This window comes from Leucopleurus acutus (assembly GCF_964270905.1).
Source record: "Leucopleurus acutus genome assembly, chromosome: 18".
NCBI classification, from domain to species: Eukaryota; Metazoa; Chordata; class Mammalia; order Artiodactyla; family Delphinidae; genus Leucopleurus; species Leucopleurus acutus.
The window spans coordinates 65,659,971-65,669,178 of record NC_139160.1 but is presented as its reverse complement, the minus strand read 5'-3'; positions in this window follow the sequence as shown (position 1 = coordinate 65,669,178).

The window sequence follows — 9,208 nt, the reverse complement described above, 5'->3', positions numbered from 1 at the left end:
AGGTTTTAGAGGTTGGGGGGAGAATTCTTTCATGTAGAACTTGGGCTTTGTGTTGAAGTAAAGCTGACTTCAAATCCTACTTCCAGGGACTTCCCTGGTGGTGCAGTGGTTAAGAATCCGCCTGCCAAAGCAGGGGACACAGGTTCGAGTCCTGGTCCGGGAAGATCCCACATGTCGCGGAGCAGCTAAGCGCATGTGCCGCAACCACTGAGCCTGCGCACCACAACTACTGAACTCACGCGCCTAGAGCCCGTGTTCCGCAACAAGAGAAGACACCACAATGAGAAGCCCATGCACCGCACCCCCACTCTCTGCAACTAGAGAATGGCCACGCACAGCAACGGAGACCCAACGCAGCCAAGATAAATAAATAAATAAATAAATTTATTTTAAAAAATCCTATTTCCAATATTTATCAACTATGTATCCATTAGGTGCTTGTTATTCACTTTCTCTCTATTTCCTAATTGGAAAAAGTCATAATGCCTCGCAGTATTGCTGTGAAGATTAAATAGGTATAAGGAGCTCCTACCGGCAAACAGGATGAGACAGGAGGCAGGTCTAAATCAGGGCAGTGGTGGTGGGCATGGAGAGGAGGAGATGGGTTTTGGAGACAGCGTCACCGGGATGGGTAAGAGGAATCGAGGGTGACTAGGTGTTGCATCTTGAGTGACCCGACAAATTGTACACCTCATGGCTGAGTGGGGGTTAAGGAAGGACAGAAGAAGAACAGATCTTTTTCAGATGGAAAAAGGGCAGACAATGAGTTTCATTTTGGACAGTTAAATTGAGAGAGTGAGTGGAAGACATCTTGGTGCCGGTGGTGATTAGTTCACTAAAAACAGGGCTATCCAGAGAGCACTGCCTATTCGGGACTCATCAGAATGTAGGCCCTTATGGTCACTATGGAATTTGCTTGGCTGGCCCAAGAGGACAAGTTGGATCCATTCTCTCATTGATTCTTTCACCTACTAATTCATCAAACATACGCTGGGTGTCTCTTATAAGCCATGCTCAGTGATGTTAAACAATGGTGAACAGGGAGAAGTTGTCCCTGACCCTCAGAAACTTATCCTATCCTAGGGTAGAGGATCTGAGATGGCCACAGATGCCCCAGTCCTTCAATCCTGGGTGGCCAGGACCCCAAGCCTATGTGTGGACTGGATGCCAGGTTGCTGAGTGGGGCACAGAGTGGAGTATCACTTGTCTGTGGTTGTGAGTTATGGCACAAGGAGGAGGGAAGACAGTCTTGGCAAGAGTGTCTGAGAACAGAGCAAAATGCAGATCTGGAATAAACAAGGTACAACACAGGACCAGAAAGGTGGAATGTGCAGGTTGAGAGGGTTGAGGTGAAGAGACTCCCTGATGTATTTCCGGTGAGGGGAGGCAACAGTCTTTTCTGGGGAACCTGTCACTTAGCTATAGGTGCTAAAGTGATTGCTGAAAACAATCGGAAATTAGTATTTTGGATCAGAAGGACCTTATTCTTTTAAGTACCTAGCATTGTGCCTGGTAGAACATGCTTAGCGAATGTTTTATAGAATAGAAAGAAAAAGGAATAATACAATGAAAGAAAGGAAGGAAACATTGGAAAGAGTTAAATTATGAGTTTTAGAGTTAGAAGGTAATAAAGATATTGTAGAATCTCTACTGACACTATACTGAGTCATAGAAATTTTTATGGGGTTAAAAACTTGATAATCTGAGTTTGGGGACTGCTGAAAATTAATGAAACCATACTCTGATGACTTTGAGTAAAACTGGTCACTAGTAACTCTGTGATGGGCAGCATCAGAATACTATGAGTTAATTGTGTACTTTTCTAAATTTCAGAATCTCACCTAGGGGTGCCTTTGTCTCCTAGAGGGCAAAGAAAATGACATTAGCAGAAGATCATGACTCTTCAGCGGTGACTGAGCTAATACATCGTCCTCAGTGGCTTCCACCTTCACGTGGGGAGTAGTGAGAAGGTGGCTGGGGGGTTACTGGCTGTGACCTGCAGCTGCGCGTGTGAATGTGAACCTTCAGCAGTGGCTTCTTTGAAGAACAGTGATACATATGCTTCTGCTTAAGACTTAACTGGCAGGCTTCCTGGCAGAGCTTCTGGCAGTGATGCCCTGATTTGCAAGGACTTAATGACTTGTCATTTAATACCTGCAGGTACAGAGACAAGAAGGGAGGGTATTTGTACATGCCTGTGTCCCCAGAGAGAGTGAGCACCATGGATTTGTGAAGGCACTGTCTTGCCTTTCCAGAAAAGAATTCTTTATGCTATGTTTATTCAATAACTGTTACTTTGATATCAACATTCAGTGTTCTTACTCAGAAATATTTAAAAATGCTATTCTTCAATTTCAAAACTCCTGCTATGTACTACAGAAGATCATTTTCTTTCCTCTCCCCTCTTTTGTGTATATTATGATGGGTTTAGTTAGTCATAAGTTAAACTTGAAAACAATTGTACTTCTAGAGTTCTGATAAAATTTTCACTCCTTTAATTTTCTTTTTTTTTCCTCATTGAACAAACATATTATTCACAGGAACAGATGACATCCTGAAAGCTAGATGTCCCCATGGCTTTCAAACACCAAGATGGGAGGTCCCGATTTCCTCTTCATCGTCATATCTTCTTTTCCCACATGCAACAACTGTTTGAATAATTTAAATGATCAGATATGCAAGCATCACCCAGAAGTGTGAGGACTTTGAGTTTGAAATAGCTCAGTATTTCCAGACTAGGATAAGAATAACAGTGTGCCTAATTTACATTTTCTTATCTCATTTTGATATAGTTATAATGGTAACTGTAGTAATGGTTTAACAGCAGCAATGACAATGTAAATCTCAAGCCCCAGAGACAATGTAAATCTAAGCCCCAGATTACCTCTAATCCAGGGTTCTCACTTCAGGTAATTAAAGCCAACAACTGGAAGTAGGAAGAGGGAAGCATTTAAATGTAAACGACTTCAAATCACACAAAGGAAAGTCAAATAAATATGGTTGGATTCTTAATATTGGTTCCAAGGAAATCATAGCTTATCAGGACAATAGAACGTAAAACAGAAAAGAAGCATAAGTAGTAGAAATCATAAAACGAGAACAGCAGAGGATAGCAATCTAAAAGTCATAACAATTCTCAAACTAAAAGACAAAGACTCAGACCACGTGAAGAAAAATGAAGCTACACGTTAACTACAAATTACAAAAATTTGAAAATAATGTTAAAATGAAAGGAAATTTTAAAACAAAAAGTATTACATGACACAAAGGGGTCATTTTATATTGGAAATGGTAGCCCCCTCAGTAAAAATATGGAAGTCGTAAACACTAAATAACAAGTCACAAAAATATATAAACTAAAACTTATGAAAGGATACAAGCACAGTTATAGTGGGAGATTTTAGCAGGCACTCTGTCTTTGATAAATTAAATATTTATATATATGTGTATATACACATATATCATAATTTAAATGATTATATACAAGGATATATATGCAATATATAGTTACAGTATACCTTACATATATTTTTCTATTATATAGAGAGATATTTCTATAGCTATATAATTTAATAATGCAGTACATATTCTTTTCAGGTATCCATGAAATTTTTACAAAAATTTTGTACATAGAAAGCCCCCAGAGAACCTCAGTACAGTTCAGAAAGTAGAAATTGTGCAGGCAGAACTACCTGACCACATGCTGATTAAGAAAAACAGGAATAGAACCAGTACCCACCTCTTTGCCCTGGAAGTGCACTTGTAACCTGTTTCTCCAGGACATCCATCCTTTCTTTCCTCCAGAACTGTTCTCAGGCCTTCAGATTTGGGTCTTGGACTGGAACTACACCACCAGCTTTCCTGGGACTCCAGCTTGCAGAGGGACTTCTCAGCCTCCAAAATTGACCACATGGTTGACAGGGTCTTAGTGCTCCAGCTGGGTGTCAGGCTTGAGCCTCTGAGGTGGGAGAGCCAAGCTCAGGACATTGGACCACCAGAGACTTCACGGGCCCACGTAATATCAATTGGTGAGAGCTCTCCCAGAGATCTCTGTCTCAATGCTAAGACCCACCTCTGCTCAACCACCAACAAGCTCCAGTGCTTGACACCCCATGCCAAACAACCAACAAGACAGGAACACAACCCCATCCATTAGTAGAGAGGCTGCCTAAAATCATACTAAGTTCACAGAAACCCCAAAATACACCACCGGACGTGGTCCTGCCCATCAGAAAGACAAGAGCCAGCCTCATCCACCAGAACACAGGCACCAGTTCCCTCCACCAGGAAGCCTACAAAACCCACTGAATCAACCTTATCCACTGCGGGCAGACACCAAAAACAACAGGAACTATGAACATGCAGCCTGCGGAAAGGAGACCCCAAACACAGTAAGTTAAACAAAATAAGAAGACAGAGAAATATGCAGCAGATGAAGGAGCAAGGTAAAAACCCACCCGACCAAACAAATGAAGAGGAAATAGGCAGTCTACCTGAAAAAGAATTCAGAGTAATGATAGTAAAGATGATCCAAAATCTTGGAAATAAAATGGAGAAAATACAAGAAACATTTAACAAGGACTTAGAAGAACTAAAGAGCAAACAAACAATGATGAACAACAGAATAAATGAAAGTAAAAATTCTCTAGAAGGAATCAATAGCAGAATAACTGAGGCAGAAGAACAGGTAAGTGACATGGAACATAAAATAGTGGAAATAACTACCACAGAGCAGAATAAAGAAAAAAGAATGAAAAGAATTGAGGACAGGCTCAGAGACCTCTGGGACAACATTAAATGTTCCAACATTTGAATTATAGGGGTCCCAAAAGAAGAAGAGAAAAAGAAAGGGACTGAGAAAATATTTGAAGAGATTATAGTTGAAAACATCCCTAATATGGGAAAGGAAATAGTCAAATCCGGGAAGCGCAGAGAGTCGCATACAGGATAAATCCAAAGAGAAATATGCCAAGACACATATTAATCAAACTGTCAAAAAATAAATACAAAGAAAAAAAAAAAGCAGCAAGGGAAAAGCAACAAATAACACACAAGGAAATCCCCATAAAGTTAACAGCTGATCTTTCAGCAGAAACTCTGTAAGCCAGAAGGGAGTGGCAGGACATACTTAAAATGATGAAAGGGAAAAACGTACAAATAAGTTTACTCTACCCAGCAAGGATCTCATTCAGATTTGATGGAGAAATTTAAAATTTTACAGACAAGCAAAACCTAAGAGAATCAGCACCACCAAACCAGCTTTACAACAAATGCTAAAGGAACTTCTCTAGGCAGGAAACACAAGAGAAGGAAAAGATCTACAATAACAAACCCAAAACAATTAAGAAAACGGTAATAGGAACATACATATAGATAATTACCTAAAATGTAAATGGATTAAATGCTCCTACCAAAAGACATAGACTGGCTGAATGGATGCTGTCTACAAGAGACCCACTTCAGACCTAGGGACACATACAGACTGAAAGTGAGGGGATGGAAAAAGATATTCCATACAAGTGGAAATCAAAAGGAAGCTGGAGTAGCAATTCTCATATCAGACAAAATAGACTTTAAAATAAAGAATCTTACAAGAGACAAAGAAGGATACTACATAATGATCAAGGGATCAATCAAAGAAGAAGATATAACAATTGTAAATATTTATGCACCCAGTATAAGAGCACCCCAATTCATAGGGCAAATGCTAACAACCATAAAAGGGGAAATCGACAGTAACACAGTAATAGTAGGGGACTTTAACACCCCACTTTCATAAATGGACAGATCATCCACAATGAAAATAAATAAGAAAACAAAGCTTTAAAGGACACATTAAACAAGATAGACTTAATTGATATTTATACGATGTTCCATCCAAAAACAACAGAATACACATTCTTCTCAAGTGCTCATGGAACATTCTCCAGGATAGATCATATCTTGGGTCACAAATCAAGCCTTGGGAAATTTAAGAAAATTGAAATTGTATCAAGTATCTTTTCCGACCACAACGTTATGAGGCTAGATATCAATTACAGGAAAAAACTTGTAAAAAGTACAAACACATGGAGGCTAAACAATATACTACTAAACAACCAAGAGATCACTGAAGAAATCAAAGAGGAAATCAAAAAATACCTAGAAACAAATGACAGTGAAAAATACCTAGAAACAAATGACAGTGAAAACACGACAACCCAAAACCTATGGGATGCAACAAAAGCAGTTCTAAGAGGGAAGTTTATAACAATACAGCCCTACCTCAAGAAACAAGAAAAATCTCAACTAAACAATCTAACCTTACACCTAAAACAATTAGAGAAAGAAGAATTTAAAAAACCCCGAAGTTAGCAGAAGGAAAGAAATCATAAATATCAGATCAGAAATAAATGAAAAAGAAATGAAGGAAACGATAGCAAAGATCAATAAAACTAAAAGCTGGTTCTTTGAGGAGATAAACAAAATTGATAAGCCATTAGCCAGACTCATCAAGAAAAAAAGGGAGAAGACTCAAATCGACAGAAATAGAAATGAAAAAGAGGTGGCAACTGACACTGCAGAAATACAAAGGATTATGAGAGATTACTATAAGCAACTATATGCCAATAAAATGGACAAAGTGGAAGAAATGGACAAATTCTTAGAAAAGCACAACCTTCCAAGACTGAACCAGGAAGAAACAGAAAATATCAACAGACAAATCACAAGCACTGAAATTAAAACTGTGATTAAAAATCTTCCAACAAAGGAAAGCCCAGGATCAGATGTCTTCACAGGCGAATCCTATCAAACGTTTAGAGCAGAGCTAACACCTATCCTTCTCAAACTCTTCCAAAACATAGCTGAGGGAGGAACACTCCCAAACTCATTCTACAAGGCCACCGTCACCCTCATTCCAAAACTAGGCAAAGATGTCACAAAAAGCAAACTACAGGCCAATATCACTGATGAACATGGATGCAAAAATCCTCAGCAAAATACTAGCAAACAGAATCCAACAGCACATTAAAAGGATCATACACCCTCATCAAGTGAGGTTTATCCCAGGAATGCAAGGATTCTTCAATATACACAAATCACTCAATGTGATACACCATATTAACAAACTGAAGGATAAAAACCAGATGATCATCTCAATAGATGCAGAAAAATCTTTCGACAAAATTCAACACCCATTTATGATAAAAATCCTCCAGAAAGTAGTCATAGAGGGAACTTGCCTCAACACAATAAAGGCCATATTTGACAAACCAACAGCAAACATCATTCTCAATGGTGAAAACCTGAAACCATTTCCACTAAGATCAGGAACAAGAACAAGTTCCCCACTCTCACCACTACTATTCAACATAGTTTAGGAGTTTTAGCTACAGCAATCAGAGAAGGAAAAGAAATAAAAGGAATCCAGATTGGAAAAGAAGAAGTAAAACTCTCACTGTTTGCAGATGACTTGATACCATACACAGAGAATCCTAAGGATGCTACCAGAAAACTAATAGAGCTAATCAATGAATTTGGTAACGTAGCAGGGTACAAAATTAATGTACAGAAATCTCTTGCATTCCTATACACTAATGATGAAAAATCTGAAAGAGAAATTAAGGAAACACTCCCATTTACCATTGCAACAAAAAGAATAAAATACCTAGGAATAAACCTACTTAAGGAGACAAAAGAACTGTATGCAGAAAACTATAATACCCTGATGAAAGAAATTAAAGATGATACAAATAGATGGAGAGATATATCATGCTCTTGGATTGGAAGAATCAGCATTGTGAAAATGACTGTACTACCCAAAGCAATCTACAGATTCAATGCAATCCCTATGAAACTACAAATGGCATTTTTCACAGAACTAGAACAAAAAATGTCACAATTTGTATGGAAACACAAAAGACCCCACATAGCCAAAGCAACGTTGAGAAAGAAAAACAGAGCTGGAGGAATCAGGCTCCCTGACTTCAGACTATACTACAAAGCTACAGTAATGAAGACAGTATGATACTGGTACAAAAACAGAAGTATAGATCAATGGAACAGTATAGAAAGCCCAGATATAAACTCATGCACATATGGTCACCTTATCTTTGATAAAGGAGGCAAGAATATACAATGGAGAAAAGACAGTCTCTTCAATAAGTGGTGCTGGGAAAACTGGACAGCTACGTGTCAAAGAATGAAATTAGAACACTTCCTAACACCGTACACAAAAATAAACTCAAAATGGATTAAATACCTAAATGTAAGGCCAGACACTATAAACCTCTTAGAGGAAAACATAGGCAGAACACTCTATGACATAAATCACAGCAAGATGTTTTTGACCCACCTCCTATAGAAATGGAAATAAAAGCAAAAATAAACAAATGGGACCTAATGAAACTAAAAGCTTTTGCACAGCAAAGGAAACCATAAACAAGAAGAAAAGACAGTCCTCAGAATGGGAGAAAATATTTGCATATGAAGCAACTGACAAAGGATTAATCTCCAAAATTTATAAGCAGCTCATGCAGCTCAATATCAAAAAAACAAACAACCCAATCCAAAAATGGGCAGGAGACCTAAATTGACATTTCTCCAAAGAAGATATACAGATTGCCAACAAAGACATGAAAGGATGCTGAACATCACTAATCATTAGAGAAATGCAAATCAAAACTATAGTGAGGTATCACCTGACACCAGTCAGAATGGCCATCATCAAAAAATGCACAAACAATAAATGCTGGAGAGGGTGTGGAGAAAAGGGAACCCTGTTGCACTGTTGGTGGGAATGTAAATTGATACAGCCACTATGGAGAATAGTATGGAGGTTCCTTAAAAGACTAAAAATAGAACTACCATATGACCCAGCAATCCCCCTACTGGGCATATACCCTGAGAAAACCATAATTCAAAAAGAGTTGTGTACCAAAATGTTCATTGCAGCTCTATTTACAATAGCCAGGACATGGAAGCAACCTAAATGTCCATCGACAGATGAATGGATAAAGAAGATGTGGCACATATATACAATGGAATATTACTCAGCCATAAAAAGAAACAAAATTGAGTTATTTGTAGTGAGGTGGATGGACCTAGAGTCTATCATACGGAGTGAAGTAAGTCAGAAAGAGAAAAACAAATACCGTATACTAACACATATATGTGGAATCTAAAAAAAAAAAAAAAAGTCATGAAGAACCTAGGGGCAAGACGGGAA